This window comes from Phasianus colchicus, chromosome 4 (assembly GCF_987193195.1).
Source record: "Phasianus colchicus chromosome 4, bPhaCol1.hap1.1, whole genome shotgun sequence".
Lineage (NCBI taxonomy): Eukaryota > Metazoa > Chordata > Aves > Galliformes > Phasianidae > Phasianus > Phasianus colchicus.
In genome coordinates this window covers 25,151,926-25,169,374 of record NC_143439.1, presented here as the reverse complement: position 1 = coordinate 25,169,374, position 17,449 = coordinate 25,151,926, and the positions used below count along the sequence as shown (strand labels likewise).

The 17,449-nt window shown below is 41.5% G+C and overlaps 1 long non-coding RNA gene across 3 annotated transcripts; it reads right to left on the bottom strand.

The window, feature by feature from the left end:
- Window positions 1–6,541: 6,541 nt before the first annotated feature.
- LOC149918128 (uncharacterized) lies at window positions 6,542–11,789 on the bottom strand. 3 transcript variants are annotated; one of them, XR_016465946.1, is made up of 4 exons: window positions 11,442–11,789; window positions 10,742–10,918; window positions 8,646–10,087; window positions 6,542–7,795 (listed from the first exon to the last, which is right to left on the bottom strand). It is a non-coding gene; the product is annotated as an uncharacterized LOC149918128 (long non-coding RNA). The 3 variants fall into 3 exon arrangements; XR_016465945.1 differs by having other exon boundaries at window positions 10,742–11,786; XR_016465947.1 differs by lacking the exons at window positions 10,742–10,918; window positions 11,442–11,789 and adding an exon at window positions 10,177–10,201.
- Between the last annotated feature and the right edge of the window lie 5,660 nt (window positions 11,790–17,449).

Here is a 17,449-nt window from a genome sequence, read left to right as displayed (position 1 = left end):
TCCAGGTGCTACTAAGTTTGTTCATTGGTGTGCTGTGACGATAGCTACTTGATCAAGCATTTTGAAAGATTTAGGTAGAGGATCACAAATCTAGTTACATGAGCATGATCATACTTGATCATACTCCCAAGGTACTGTGTGATTCCACTACTGTGTGTCCTTTGAATTCTGGCCATGCATCTTACCAGCTTGTACCAGTACTGTGTGTTCCTCAGGAAACTATGGGATAACTTCATTCCAAAGGAAGAGGCTGCAGCCCATCCCCCTACAAATGCTAGTTATTCTGCTTGTAGAATACCAAAGTCATGTTCTGAATGGCCATTTCTGAAATTTTGCTGACTTTAGTATAGTTTGGATGTGACAAAAGGACAACTGTTCTTTGTTCAAGTAGAGGAAACTAGTATACCATAGTTGATGTCAAATGTCACATTATACAGCTCATTTTTGGCTGTATTAAATTCTGAGGCTTCATCTGTTTAAAGAATAGGATGTATATTACATATTCATGTGGCTTAGTTATAGTCAGTTTCTGACATTCCATGTTTTCTCATGTTTCTAAAGCTTGAATAGTTTCCACTCACCCTCCAAACTGATTTATACTGGTTTGACTACTCAAAATAAAACAGAGCTTGTTCAACAAATGAAGCCCAAATTGTTGTAGGCTAGAGACATTTTGTCAGTTTTGAAGTGGGCAAGAAATTCTCATTCAGGAAAAATCAATTAAATTTGTTCTCTTCAACCTCTCCTTCCTATTCCCTCTAGTGAAAGGAATCTGAACTGGAAAATAATATATTTAAAACAGCTTCAGAATAAAGATTTAGAAAAATAAACTTCAAATAGATGGGCAAATAGATGTGACTATTTCCTCTGCAGTATACCGGAATTTAGTAACATCTATTGCATAAGTTTATGAGGAGGAATAGTTCTTTTTTGAAGTGGCAATACTTTTGTTCTCTGTGTAAGGCTGTGCAATCTGATATTTTTTCTAATTCCATTTTTTCAAAGTAAGTATTAAATTATTTTTAGTACTTAAGCAAAGATTGAAGTGCAGTAACTTTCTCATGTTAAAATAATGATGTTAAGTATTTAGAAAAGTCAAGTTTACTTGCCTTGTATTGTATCACAAATGAGAATTTAAGATAAGGGTTTTTCTTTCTTTTCACATTTTTCATGTAAATATTGAAGGTAATAAATGTTAGGGTAGATGATTCGTCCTCTGCCATTGTAAAATCTATCACTAATCTCAAAAGTGCTATTAAAATGGACAAAGGACAGAGACTGTGTCTCCCATAGGCATATTATGGTTTTGTTTTGTCTTAAAGAGAAATAATATACAATCTGTTATAACCTACATATAATAGTGATTTCAATAAGATCAAATTTTATGTGATCTTTTCATATTATTTATCAGATGTTAAGATAACATGCAGTGTTTATAGTTACATCCTAACCAGATAGCTAGCAATACTTATACAAATGAATGTATATGTAAAAGGCTGCAGAGACCACATTGCTCCTTCATCACTTCAGTGCTTTTGTTGACAGAGGTCTTCATGAATCTACAATATTTCTTTCTTATTCATCTATTTCTTCTCAAAGCTTGTTTAGATTATAAAATTTTATTCCATTAAGAAGCAACTTTTTTTTTCTGTATTTGTTATTGAAAAGCAAAAAGCTAAAATTCATTGAAAAAATGAAGCCAGTCTAATTATCAGAGATGTTCACACATAGCATCTATTATAGAAAACAAGCAAAAAGCACTTTTCTGTTTTCTAGCCATCCAACAAACTCATTATTTTAAAGTTTAAAAATAATACTTATTGTGCATGTACACATGACAGAAATTGGGAATATTTGTCTGAAAGCAATACGGTCAGAATATCAGTTCTTTTCATAGTGGGTATTCATTTGTAAAAGTTAGCTTTCTTCTTGGCAGTGTAGGAGAGGAATGTTGGATTTAATTTAAAATGATTAATGAGATTTTGTCAGACTCCCTGCCTTTACCACCGCTGCAGTTTGTCAGCACAACAACTTGGGAAACCCGGACGCCACTCTGTCGCCCAAAACAGCTTTCCAGGAAAAAATAAACCTGAGTAACTATTGCCAGGTACATGTCAATGGGACTGTCTTTCAGCTGTTGACAGCTTAACTCTGAGTCAGGACATTTACACATTCTGAGGAAGTGAACCTCATTCATTATTTCAATGGCTGCATTTGACAGTGGATAGCAGCGTAAACTTCAGTTTTCCAAAAAGGCATAGCCTTTGTTATTAACCTTCTGGAAAATCCTATAATCCATGCAGCTGAGAAGTTATTTAAAAAGAAAAAAAAAAAAAAAGTCAATGCTTGTTCAGTTAAGTTGTGTTGTTGTTTTTTTTTTTTCCTGGAGAAAGACCATCCACACAACCTGTCCCATTTTCAACTATGTTAAAGGCTGAGGCTCTCATTCTCCAAGCCCTGCTCATGCCAAGAGGCTGCTGAGCTGCAAGGGATGCAGTGCTGGGCTCAAGGCAGATAGATCTATGTACATGTGTATGCTAATTGCCAAAAGCTAATCTGCTCACAATATCTGCAATATGTAATCATGGCATCAGAAGAAGAGCAAGTCCTTTGAAATGTAGAGACTGAAAATGATTTATTATTTGTCTTCTTCCCTTTACCTGTGGGAATGTGATCAGCTGGACTATACCTAGAGCACTATGTTCTTCTCAAACATCAAGTATACAGAAACTGAAAAAGGCAAAAGCAGGCCTTCCCCTTCCAAGCAAACATCAATCTGCCTGCACTGCACAAGTCTTTCTGCAGTCAGATAGTTCACTGCCAGCAGTGCTCAGCCCTTTTCATTCAGTCCTGTGGACCTCTGTATAGAGGTGTTCTATCCACAAACTCAGTAGGTATCACAGAGGTTTAGGTGGTGAAAGAGACTTTGCGCTACTCTGCCACATCAGGGAGAAGACATTTCTTCTGGGCACGGTGCCTCAGGTGTCCTTCACATGACTTCCATGTAAGCTATTTCATACATGTTAGAAAAAGTATTTTCACAACTATTGTTTCCCTGTCTTCACATCAAGAACAGAGAATAATTACTGCAGTTACGAGTAAAACAATTAAATGGAAACTTATTTTTATTACTGGAGAAGATTTAAATAGGCTCACTAGATTGCCTTCTGCAGCATTAATCACCTGCATAACAAAACAAGCCAGCTTATCACTGAACTGCTGCTAAGATCTGCCAAGGAGAAGTGTGTCTCGCTTTGCACAGCTCTCGGTGACAGTTGAGGTCCTGCATTTTTCCCCATAAATGTAACTTCTATTTATCAGTTCCAATTAGGAATAAATTTATAAATTTATAAATTTATAAATAATAAAATAAATTCAATAAATTTATTTGCTAATGTTCATGCTGTCTGAACTCTGACAGTACCATTTCTGATTTTTAATAGCAAAATGTGTTCTATATGTTCTTGGATTTCTGTTGTTTTTTTTTTCTTTTCCTGACATAGCAGTAAAACTTAAAGTAAATACAAAAGATTTCTCTATCTAGAAATATGATAACAAACATTTGAATCTTTTTCCTATGTATAGCATTTAGATATGTAATAAAATGCACAAGTCGCATGGTTAGTAATCAGCTTTTGTTAAGACTTCCTTTTCAGCTTTTCTTAATATGAATTTATTAATATATTATTTCCTTTTCTTGGTATGAAGTGTTGCCAGTGTATATTGCACTGAATAATATATACTGAAAATCACAGCACTTAAAGGCCTAATTTGGAAATTTAAGTAGTAAGTAGATGGACTTTCTGTATGAAGTAGATTTCATATAAAAAGGTGAAGAGACTGAAACATATTGAGAATTCTTTAAATAAGTATTGCATAGTAACATTAAGCTCATATAAATCAAGACTTATGGCTGAGCCTAAAGGCACATTTAGAGAAGCAGAGAGCCTAAAGCAAGAAATTATCCTTAAATGATAAATCTAGGTTTTCTTTGCTTTTGCCTAGACTAAGAAAAAAGTTTGAAGAGTAGTTTCTAGAGAATACCTGGTCCCAGTCCTGCTCACAGTCATCCTCTCTCTTCCAGAGCTAACAGCATTCCAGCAAAGCTACTCCTCTCCACAGCTGCCCAGAATTTGGCTTCCTCTGTATCCCAGTCTTCCCTTCCACAGATTAGCATGTGTAAGCCTGTTATTTTTACGTTTTAAAGTGTTCTCAGGAATTTCTTAACACTAGCTAAATAACAGCAGTTAAAATGTGTTCTCAGTGAGTGTTGATATTTTCTAAGTATAAACAGTTGTTCCTATTATACATAGGAAAGGAAGCCCATGTTGCCAAACATACAGCCTTATGTCAATAAATTCAGCCTCATCCCTATTCCAAATTCATCCCCAAGTCAATTCTGCTAATGCTGGTTTACAATCTCTAGACTGCTCTGGAAGCTGTTCACTACATACTTGATCTAAGCAGAATGTTATATAGAATATGGGGTCCTTTAGTGACTAAACAGATCACTGAGATATAGCACTTGAGGAGGCTTATCTACATTATCCTTACAGTGCATTTAACAAGACACACCCTAGTAAAATTCTGACCCCACCACTGTTAAAAGCAAACAAGAAGTAGAGCCACACTGTCAGTATAGTTCAGAAGAAGCAATAGCTTAGGAGTGTCTCTAATGCCTCACCTCCAGATCCACATCTCAGCTTAGCACACTGCCTGAGTTGATGAATGTCCCTGTGTTATCAATTGCTCTGTAGCAGTATCCTCAAATCTTTTTGGGTAGCCTACTGTCCATAAAGAGAAACAAAACTGGAAGGTTTATGCTTACTAGAAGTAGGCTGTTTTTTAGTACAAGTAATTTTAGTCAAAAGTCATTTAACCTCAGAGAAAAGACATATAGTACATTTCAAATATATATAGAAAAATGATACAGTACAATTTGATGCCCATGATGTGTAGGAGGACTATAAAATAAAGAGAAGAGCTCCATGTGTACTGGCAATAGCAGAACACTGGTCTGAATGAAAAGGCATCTCACTGTTAGTAAACCACCATCTAATTTACTTAAATAGTCATTAAAGTGCCCTTTTGATTTCTCCTCCAGTTCTCAGGGTACAGGCATACCACATGTTCTCACTGAGGAGACTTTGTTTGTAGACTGATAAAAAATAATCTTTACAGGAGAACATGGCTGACAAAGCTACATATGTGGTCTTTGTAAGGTTGCTCTGGCTGGCACTTAAAGACTTTGGAAGACAATTAACATTGTCCTTGGAAGACCTTCCAGGAAGAGATTTGTCTTGTAACCGTATCACAAAGCTCAGAGGTTATGCTCAAAGGTTGGAGAAAGCCAAGTTTTTTGGTTTGTTGAGGTTTTTATACTGTTCCCTCATTTCCAGAAACAAGAAGTATGTGAAAAATTGTGCGAGGGGAAAGCACACAGAAATAAGCCAAACATGGCCATAAACGTGTGTGTTCAGTTGTCCTAGCTTTCTGAAGGGAGCTGAGAGCTCTTCCTGAAGTAAGAACCTTGTACTGGGTCACTGGACAAACACTTCAGTTTGTTTGCAATGTTGGCATCTACCAACTGTTGCTTTTCTCTCAAACTCAAAGAACACGATGTGTAGCTTAAAGAATTAACTCAAGATCTTGCTTTGTTTGTATCTTTCTTAACAACCATTTATCATTGGAGTGAATGATAGTGAATCTTTAGAACGGAAAAGTGTATGAGCTTTCACAATGTTCTCACAACATTAAAATACCATTCCTAAGTTGCCAATAGTTTTTGTGAAAAAAGACTGTGAACTTAACATGAACCTGAATTAATCCACTGATGAGAGCAGATGGAAGTCCCTTATTATTACCACCCCAGAAGATTAAAGTGTGGAACTGGTGTTGTGGTGACTATGGTGCTTACAGAAAATACCACTTATGTCAAAGTTATTAAATATTTCTAGACTCTTCATCAACTATTTTAAGCATTGTTATTTATTTTATGTACTATTTCAGTGGCAAATTGTTGGTTAAGGCATCTATCTCTTTTTTGTGTCAGTGTTATCTACCACACATCAAGACATGTTTCTGTCAAAGGGCTCCATAATCCATTCCCACAGAAAACCATGTGTCAAGTTTGCAGGATGAAGTTCTGATAGATGAAGCCCACACTTACATGATGACAAGTAGAAATGGTTATATAAAATGAAATATCCTTTAAGCAAGTGAGTAGTCCAATCCATTTTAAACACAGTCCTTAATGGGGAGGATGGGGGGCTTCTTAAATGTAAGCAGCTGAATCCCTGTTGTGCTGGCAATACATATATTGAAACACATCATTTTAAATCTCTAAGAGGCCAACAAAACCAACTTTCTATACTACTCATGCCAACTGGACCAAGCTAGCTTGCAGGGCGGCCTCAAAAACTGCTCTGCCGACATCAGTAGTGTTTCGTTTTGGCCTCTTATACAATTTAACACAAAGAAACAATAGTGTGAAAGTGAGTTTAGCATCAAATTTATTCTTGATTGGAAAACATACACAACAAATGCAGTAATTGCAGCACAAGAAAAAAATATGCCTGAGAGGGACTCCATAGAGAGGATGTGGTCACAAGGGCTCTCATGAGCAAGAACACTGTGCTCCCCAGCTTTACAAGCTGTTTTGGTACATGCCCTGACAACTGAAACACAGCTCCTGCCCTCTGAGATCATTCTCCTCCACCAGGCCAAAGCCCATGGCCTACCAGGGCATAGTTCAGGATCCGGCAACACAGGAACCGCAAACCTGCTATTTTGCAGCACCAACCATTTCTCCATTTCAGTGAAACTCTTAAATTACCACAACATAATATACACCTTTTTCTTTTAAGTCCTGAAACTTCATTTTGCCCTGCTTTGATATGTCACCCTTCTCTCCACATTACTGGGATGCCTTGGATCTGCAGCACACTTCATTGTAGGGATTCCACCCATGTTCACACACGTCCTTCCACCAGCAAAGCCTCAGTGTCACAGCGAGGGGCGCAGACTCCCTGCTGCACACAGTTCTTGTTATCAAAAGATTGTTAAAAAACACAGCACAGTTGCAAGGACTTATCCCTGGATGTAAATATGTTTCAAATTAAAGTAAGACTAGAAATGACTGCAACATAAAGAATGCTCTGCTGACTGGAAAATCTGGTAAACTCATGTCTTTTCCAGATATATCTATCGCATCGTATTTTTAAACGACCGGTTTTCATGTTTTTCAGCCACATAGTCTCCAATTTGTGTTCCTGGCTGTAAGTGTAATAGGATTTTTTTTTTCAGTCTTCAGCTTCAGGCATTTTTTTCTCCTTTTCTTCCTTCCATTTCCCTCACTAGTATTAGAATAACTGAACTTCCTTAGCACTGTCTGCTACTTTTTAATCTTGATTTCATAACTTCCGATACCCTGGATGTGGTTTCTCTTAGAGAGAGCCTTAGAAAAATTATGTGTAAATACTACAACGCTGACGGGGGTTTCACGTCTCTGTATTTATGCCTTGTATATACTCTCGGCTCCCGATCTGCTTGCTTGCCAGCGTGATTGATTGGCTGTGTACTGAGGGATGTTTATAACAGCGGGCAGGTACTGCATTCGAACACGGACGCCAACACCCGAGGGCACCGAGCGGAGCGCTGCCGCTGCGTTCCTGCGGCTCCAAGGCCGCATCGCCGGCACGGATCCCGAGCTGCGTCGGTGGGGAGGGAAGTTTTCCATTTCTCCATGTCCCGACAAACGGAACCAGCCTAGAGCAGACAGCGGTCAACGGCGGGGCTGGGGGAGAAGATCAGAAAAAACAACAACCGACAACGAATGGCAGTATTTTATTTATTGTAAAGCCTCTGACCGAGGCGAGCCCCGCCCCGCCGGCTCCACCTGCCCGGGCACGGGGCCGGGAGGAGCCGCGCCGCCACCCCGGGGCTCCTCCACATGTGTCCCATTAGCGTCATTTACTCTTGGCCGGGGGGGTGGGGGATTAAAGCGATTAGAATGAAAATAATTAAATGAGCCCGGCCGGGCTCCTTGCAATAAGAAAGGGGACTAGCAGTTACTGCGGAAGCATTTGGGATTATTATTTATTTTATTTTCCGAAAGGTTTATTTTTAAAGGAAAGGAAACAAAGGAGAGGGGGGAAAAAGAAAAAGGAAAAAAAAAAAAAAAAAAAAAACTTTGCAACTGTCACCGTTTTGCAAGCGTGCAAGCGTCAGATTACCGCTTTGTCATAATGGGACCGCACTGTTTCCGATGGGTTTTCCAACCCGTAATCGTTCGTAACGTCTCAGCATTGAATCAGGAAAGCAAAATAAAAAGCAAAACTGTTCTGATGCTTGGGGTTCTTTTAAAACGTTATTCTAGAGTGGGAAAAGTAGAGATGTCTATTTTCTTGCAGCATTGAGAAGCGAAATAGCCGCTTTTTCCTATTTGGAATAACGCCATAATCTTGACGAAGGGATTTAAACATCTAAGTATAACAGATGCGCTTTCGTCTGATGGAGCGGTGCCCGCCTCGCCAAGCTCTTCTCTTTTTCAAGGTCAACTCTGAGCAAGCGGCAGCTCCGCTCGTATGCATCGCGCAGCGCACGCTGCACTGCGGTGGCAGACTCGGATCTAATCCAATCCTTACCTCAATTTTCAGCGTTTTCTTTTGCATCGAAAAAATCGAACCGCTTAAATCCGTGTCCACGGTAACAACGAACTAGCGGCAAGCGCCTTGCCTCTCTGCTGCTTTCTTCTTGAAAGGAACGTTCGCATTAAGTGGTGATAACGCCAAGGGGCCCGCTTCGGGAAATTCACGGAGTCGGTTCTCAGCAGCACACCGAAAGGAGAAAGAAAAAAAAAAAAAAAGGAAAACAAAAGGAAGGAAACAAGAACGGAGGACGGAAGGAAGGGAGCCACCGTTTGGGACAGCCCCGGCCCCACTCCGCTCGTTGGCACCGTGACCCCAACCCAACCCTCGCAGCCGAATAGCGCTCTGCAAAGCGGCAGCTTCCAGCCGTCATGCCTCTGCTACCCGAAGGCACAGCTCCAGAGCGGGAAATTCCATTTCCTAATTAAAATCTCGTCGGAAGAACTCAGGGTTCTGCGCTTCTGTATACCCCGGGCGTGTGAACACCGCCGCAAAATCAGTGCGGCTCTACTGCGCAGCTTTGGGCGTGCTCTCTGCGCCTGCTTTGGCTCAAAGGGTCCTTCTGAAGCTGAAAATTTGCCCTGGGGCGCTGTTATTTCTCAAATCTTTCAGGGTGAAATTAACGTACAGACGTTTCTTTGATACGGTGGGGAGAGAAAAATCTCGCGTGTTGTCAGGAGTTAATTTTCAGCTACTTGAGGAGTTCTTGACTTTAAATATTTCTTTTTCCTCTGTAAAAGTTACTGGCTTGCTTTCAGAAGTCTTTCGGCTGGCCGAAGTCCCCATGCCAGCATTCAGCAACGAGCGCGGCCCCGTCCAGTAGCGGGTGCTGGGACCCTACCCCCTCCCTTCGTGCCAAATGCTTGCCTTTCTCATTACCAATAAAACGTTAACAGCCTCTCGGCCGAAGGCGTTTGTCGGGAGCGCGCCTTTACGCGTGGTGCCGCTGCGGCATTCCGCCTAACGCCTGCCTTCCTGATCCTATTACCGGCCCTGGTTCGCTGCTTACGGGCAGTAAAAGTACCGCTCGGGAAGCGAGCAGGGAGCCGAGCAGGTGCCCGCTGCGCGCATTAATAATAACTGTTCTGAACCTTTCTTCAAGGCAAATAGCGAATCCCCCTGCTCCCCCCGTCCTTCGAGCCCCTTCCGTTCCCCCACCCCGCAAGATGGAAGGGATGGGGAGCAGCGTCCGCTAGAAGAAGCGCTTCGCGTCTCCTCCGGCTGTGGGAATCGCACGCAGCTCCGCGCCCTTTAGCGAACACCGAGGGGAAGTGGAAAAAAAATGCTGTTGACCGAAACGGGTGTACCTTTGGTGGCCGGGAGCGATGCTGCTGTTCTCCCTTATTTCGGGACTGATGCACCTCGGGGATCCCGGGCTCCTCCGGTAACGCTCCTCAGTCATCAACAACGGCACGAGGTTGGGTGTAAGGCACAGCAGCCTGCACGCACGCACATGTTTTTGGCTGCTGGGGGAGGCCCGCAACCTACAGATGCCAGGCAGCTTCCCTCCGCCCCTGAGCGCCCTCACCGCATCTCAACCCCCAGACCACGGGGAAACCCTCGCCTTCCAACAATTCCCTTCCTTCCTTTCTCTTTTCTTTTCTTTTCTTTTTTTTTTTTTTTTTTCTTTTTTTTTTTTTCCTGCCTTTCCTGAGGGCTTGTACGGCAGCCGGGCTCGTCCTGCCCCCGACGCGCTGCCAAGCAGCCGCCCACCCCCAACCGAGGCTCCCCGGCCGTCTGTCGGTGAGGTGCCCCGGGGACCGGGTAGGGAAGACCTAGGGGGCACCCTGAGAGCTACGGCCCAGCCGAGCAGGGGGGTCTCACTCGGTCGGCCCCCGCAGGACACGGGGCGCCCCAACAGCTCGCCCTAAGCCGGCCCCACAGCACCGCGGAGAGCCGCCGGCCCGCTTTAAGAGCCGGGCGGGACGGAGTCCTCCTGACACGGGCGTTTGATTTAAAGACGTCTCCCGAGAAACACAAATAAATAACTTCTCGAGGAGAAAAGGAACCCGAGCCCAAAGCTGACAGGGGCTGCAAACGCTAAAGATGTGTACGGACGGGAGAAAGAGCAAAAGTAAATAAATCTTGGTTACCTAATTGAAAGGCAGAAGCGAGCCTTTTGTGTATACAGCGTTTCAGGGAGAAGAAAACCAGAGCTCGGGGAACGCGAGGGGCGCGGCGCCCGCCCGGGGCTGCTCTGTGCCGTCGGGGAGGCTCCTCCGGCGGCGGGATGTTGACCCCCGTTAGCTGAGGGCGGCCTCCCTCACCCTCTGAAAAAGAGCTATAGGAAGAGCACAGGAACTTCCCTGGCTTCGGGGTTATTCTCCTGGGAGAGTACAGAGGGGCACTTCTTCCCCGAAACAAGAGGGAAGGGGCATGTGGGGAAGCTGGAAAGGTACGAAGGTTCCCAAAATAGGTTATAGCTTTATCATCTGGAGGCATCTCCGAAGCCGATTATTTCTGAGCAAGTACGGCAATTAACCGACAACGAATGTCTAGAGAGGACTGCTCGGTGTCTCTCGCAATCACCGGCAAGTTCTTCTCCCTGTCTTGCAATCATGTCCAGGACCTCCCCAAACGTGCAGGCTGACGCGTACCACCAACCCCCTGTGCTGGTACTGTGAAGCAACGCCATGCCAGTGTAAAGAACTCAGCATCGTGCACTTCGGTGTGAGAGAATGGTACTGGGGGATGCCCTGAACACATTCTTTCGCTTCCTTTAACCCTCACAGTAACTAATAACTGCAATCAACAGCTTCAATTTAATATCGCACAGTATTCTCCACTCCCTACCGTTTTGCTGTGCCAATTGGATGAAAATTTCCCGATGAGCTCTGAGTATCTCCTCTCCAGGACGTCAAGGACAGATTCTCCCACCAGCCACGAACCCATTTGCAGCAATCCCACCTCGTGGCGTCAGTCACCTTACGGACACTGGTTCCAGCAGCACTTGCAGCAAAGCCAGCAGGCTGCTGCCTTCACAAGCAGAGCACTCAGCTCTGTTCAGCTATCTCCGTTACGGACAAAATCAGTCTGTTAAGATTGAGTTGGTGTGCAGATTTCCATGCCTCTAACAACGAAAAGAAGTGTTTATTCTGATACCTCTCCTGTCGACATCTATGCATTGTGGCTGCAAGTCAGAAGTGCCTTTGGAATTGTGGTGCAATATTCTTGATATGCAGGTGTACCAGGAATGGAGATGTTGAAAAGAGCCTCTTCAGTGTCATCAACACCATTTGGAGTAGTGCACTCCTAAAACATAGTGCAATTCTGGAAGAGCTGTCACTTTCTTCTTCGGTCATGATTTCCTGACATCTCAGTTTTCCAACTGCAGGAAATAATGTTTTGAAAAAGCAGTTTCAATACACGAATACAGAACTAATCAGAATTAAAAAAAAAAAAAAAAAAAAAGTTTAATCATTAACTTTTAATAAGATGTAACCATTTGCAAGGTGTGGAAGAGGAGCTACTACAAGCTGTGTGGTTCAAAAATCTCAAAACAAACCAAAACCTTTGCACCTAAATTCTCAGATTCCTGCTTTTTTAAAAGAAAGCTGTTACCAAAAATGGAACACAATCAGGCTGGTGAGCACAGTCCTGTCACACTAGACCATGAGGGAAGGTTCAGGGACATGAGCTGGTCTGCAGGCAGCACAGCCACTCCACTTGCCCAAGCTGAGCACCCTGCCCAACACTGCTGAGCCCAGCTGTGAATTGCCACATTCTGTTGCTTGGGCAGCGCTTCTTAGTTTGGCAACCTTGCAAATGAGAAAAAATGAAAAGGCAGTAACACACACACAATTGCACAGTTGTATGTTGAGCTTTAGTATATTTATCATCCTCCCTAAAGGGCAGCTCAATGTATACGAATTCAGGAATCTACCTTTGATGATGAGATGGCATTTGCACAAAACAGGACACAGATGAAATAGAGTTGCTTTTAAATAACATGGTTTTTTTTGTGTGTGTGTGTGTGTGGCTCTTACTTATTATTATTATTATTATTATTATTTTAAGAAAGCAAAGTGAACAGTGCCTTACAGCCAAAAATTAGCTACTTCACTGTTATGAATTCATAACTGTTACATTTATGCTGTGTTTTAAAGAGCATTAGATTTCAGCTCTATCTGATAAAAGCAATATATGTGAGTTACACGAACTCTTCCAAAGAATTGTCTGTGTGCCAAATCTCACCCTTGAATTAGATTTATTGTTCAGTGCTTTCTATCCTGTTACAGAATCAAAAACTCAGCCGTAGTTCAAAGTATTCAGCCATTCTGGCAAACCTAAATTTGGCTCTTTTCTTTCCTGCAATAGATGGCATTTTACCCTCACTACCAGAAGGCACTGGCATGGAAGTGATGACAAGAAGGAAAAACTGCAGAACTTCTCTACTTCTGCAAAAAAGTATGGCAGTGCACTGTGTTGGTAGAGATGCTCCAGAATGCATACAGCAGTTAGGTCAGAACTTTTCTTCTCTCCCTGAAGTCAGAAAACATTGCTCTGATGTGGCATTTAACATTTAGATACTCAAGCCACTGAGTCCTTGGATAACTACATAAGAATATTCAAAGCTATTAAATATTGTGTGACTTGTTTTTGGCTGTTGAAACCTGTCTGTGGGGACAAATCCCAAAAGCCACAACTGTGGGTAGAGCACAATAACAGCTTTAGGATTTATGAGGTAAAGTTTTGGTCTCCAATATTTAATTGGACTTTCAATTTTCTTTTCTTTTTTTTTTCTTTATTGCTTCAATTCCATAACTGTGTAGTTTGGGACATTAAAGTTCCCAGTGCACTTGAACTGGGCTCTGTTTAACCATGATGAAACCCTGAGCCCACATGGCAGTGAGAAAATATAAATAATAATTATAACAGTAAGCCTATCATTGGTATTATTATTTTATTTTTTTTATTTTTTTGGAGAAACCATTTTTTCAGTAGATAAGAGAAAACTAAGAAATGGAGTCAAAGAGTTACCTTTCCATGGGCATTGGAATGTTCCACAGAGTGTTTTGGTTTGTCAGTCATAAAAAATGAGGCAGTTTTGTCCACTCCTGAGCAAACTAAGTGAAAGGGGGGATAGGTGGGGCTAAAGGCACACCTCTTCCTCTGTGTTTCTGATGTGTTTTGGTCACTTCGCTGCATCCGTGTGCTGGACCATGAGCCCTGTCCACCATCTCAGTGCCAGCCCCAGGGGAAGTCCCAGCTGGCGCAAGGCCCAGGCATCCTGCTGGGAAAAAACCCGGTGGTAACCTGCATGTTGAATGTGTGATGGAGCTGCAGAACTGGGCTCGCTGTGAGCAGCGTGCGAGCGGGGCTGTGCGAGGGCTCAGGCAGTGCTGACAGCAGCTGGGGAAAGGATTGCGGACAGACGTTTGGAAAGGAAAGGCTATGTGCCAGATGGCAGCCAACCAGCAGGGCCTGGTGTTGAACAAAAGCCCTGGGTGGAGGGGGGGGGGGGGAAGGAGGAGGGAAAGAAGAAGGAAAAAAAAAAGCCCTAAGCAGGGAACCGGTCTTGTGGGTGCAATGCAGATTTCATTGTGAGGTACTAAAAAAAAATAATAATCCACACTGGCTGTTGTTTTTCCACCAGGCAATGTTTTATCAGAGACCTGTAGCAAAAACATTGCAAAATCTCACCTTACTTATTTGTAAGTCAGAAAGCCATGAAGGAAATAAAAAGTTTTCTTCAAGGAGATTTTGATGTGTTGTTTATCCTGCTCTGTCATTTTTCTTGTCTCTCTTCATAACCCCTATGCAACCCAGAAACAGCCAGTAAAAAAGAGAGAACCTCTGCTTGTTTAATTACTTCCTGAAAATTTGATAACTACTGCTTCAGCCTCATTGGATAATCTACTTTTAAATTGCCTACTCTTTCAAAGACAGCATAATTATTTGAGCGTGCTTACTTCCCTAGCTATACATCATGCCTATCAAAATTAAATGTTTCCAACATACCATTGCGGCATTTTAACATTTCACTCCTGTAATACCTTTAACAGTATATTGACCCTATACTTCCTTTTTAACAAATTTTCATACCTCAAGCAGTGAAGCACTGCCAGAAGATGGATCTTTAGTCTCTGACTGGGGAATTGAGTAATTTAAGGAATGATAAAGAGACTCATAAGACGCAAAATGTGGCTGCAATGTGATGTTTAAGAATTTTTTCCTTTATTTCAGTTTGAAGAGACTGTTAGATTAATAGAACTAATTTTTGAACAAAGTTATTTAAGCAGGAATTTGCAGTTTGCAGGTTTGTTATGCATTTACCCAGAACACGTTTTTTCAACAGAATTTTGTGAAGATTTTATTTCAAAATGAGAAAAGCATTTATTAAAACCAAAGAAGAAATGATATAGTATATTCATTCAGCAGACCCACATTTTAACTCGAAAAATGGTGAGTTTTTGAAATATTGTTTTTCTGTGTTCCATATGATTATTCCTACTTCTATATCATCACCAGGAAAAAGAAAATAAAAGAGTCCTAAAGAATAGGTATTGATAAATCAATGAACTAGCATTGAGTGTGTGTTCAGGATGCAACCACTGTAACAGAAGTGTGTTTTTCAAGGCTGAAAGGCTCCCCCCTCCCTGTACTTGGATTTATTCAATAAAAAAATGGGAGGCTAGAAGTGGCTCCAAATACAGATTTTTAGAGCACTTCTGAGCATTTCTCTCTCAGGATACGCTGAATTTGAGGTCTGGTGGTATTTAGTTGGCCTTATTATTATTATTTATTTACTTTAAACTTGTACTGAGTCACATCAGTAAGCCACACTTTCAAAAGAGAGAGAGGTTTTATTTGCAGAAATGCATGCAGAATGTAGAGGCAGATCCTGTTGGTGTATGCACTGCACATGTGTGTGCGCGCATGCAAGCCAGAAGACTGTCTACATGTGCAGGTCAATCCAGCATGAGCAAAACCAAAAGCAAACGAGGTAAAGAAACGTCACGTAAAAAAAGGGGAAAAGAAAGAAGCCCCCCTTGGTTCTAAATCATCACAAAGACTGCAATATCCTGTTATCTATTGTAGTAACATCATATACAAAATAAAGAAACAAATGTTGCCCTTCTGTGAAGGGAGATAATAAAAGATTGATTCATTAAAAAGAAAAAACAGAGGAGATCAGAAATATGTTGTCTTAAAAGTTATGCTAAAGAAAAACCCAGACAGACTTAACTTTTAAGCAGCTTGAATTTCTTCAGCCTAGCTGTTACTGATGGAGCAAACAGCATAGATGTGAGATGAAGGACAAGCAAAAGAGATTGGATGTCTGATTCCCACAAACCTGTTCCTAAAACCTATTGACCTAGTGGAAAAGAACTTTATATGCTGATCTTCATTTTTTTTTTCCTACCACACTCCTTGGGGCAAGACATTAAAAAGACAGGAGTAAGAGACTAAAAAGCACATACGTAATAAGTGCTTGGGGAGCTGATGAATGTGTTTCACCCTAAAGATTACTCATCATGGATTGGCACTGGTTTAAAATACCCATCCAGAGTGCCTCTTTGGTTCTGTTATTATGGTTAGATAATGGTAATTAGGTAGATGTTAGGAAGGTAAATATGTCAAAGCATAACATTAAATGATGAGAAAATAACTACACTAGTGCAGGCATGACAGTTTTTAATTTCATATCAAAGAATTCAAAAGTTATCTACCTTTTTCTAAAATTTGGTTCCAAAATGTCATTGACTAATAAATTGATTTTTATCCTCCTTCATACCCTATACATGCTTCAAAGTTTGTGAAGTATTCAAAATGGCAAATCTTGCTGGAACTTATAAAGCTTTTGCAAAAGTAACAGATGAAATAATAAACAATATTCATAAACAAACCTTCAACTCTTACCCACTATAAGAACAACACAACATTGTACAGCAAAGTGAAAACTGATACAGGAGCACATTTAGAGACAATCCATAGAACTCACAAGAATGAGCTTCAGCACAGGAATATTTGCCAGATCTAGAAGGGCTCTCAGTTATCAACAGTGCATAGGCTTAGAAAGTGTAGGTGTTATGGCTGCTTAGCAAAAGAATTAAGTGCCAACAGTTGGACTCTCAGTATCTCATGTAGCCCACTACAGAAGTCTGGCCAGCAATTCCTACTAGTGGCAAGTGTTCTGCGCTTCCCAAACTTGCAGTACTCACCTAGCTGCCCAAGTAAGGCACTTGCTCAGGCAGAAGGTGTTAGGTGTTAAAGGAAGGGAATAACCTTCCGTATCCTGATAGCTGCATCTATGCTTTCAGCGTACTTGGTCTGCTAGCATGCATACCTTGTGCCATTATAGCATAATGCCAGTTTTACTTGTACCGAGTATCAAATGGCGCACACAGCTTCACTCCACATCTGAGCTTTTTGTTTTCTCAGTGGCTTAGACAGAGTGCACATGTAGAATAACCAAAGTTATTATGAAAGAAGGAATGGGTCGTTGTTTATTTGTAGTTCATTCGTTTTGATTAATCATTGGCGGATTTGGAATATTTCTGTAATGAACTAAACAAAAATGCTTGTGTTCAGAAGAACATTCCCCTACAGTTCTCACCAAGTATCCCATGCTTGCTTAATATTTAAGGTCAGAATAGTCACAGTAGAATTAAATCACTGTTCTGAACTGAGCTATGCTCACAGTGATTTATCAAAGCGGATTAGATCTTAAAAATCAATCATTCTAAATGAAAGAATTCCAGCTGACGCCCCACATGGAATTAATATCTAATTAAGGATAACAGTCTCAAAGGGGGAAAAAAACATTTTTCTGTAACTCGTGCACATGTATCTCTTTC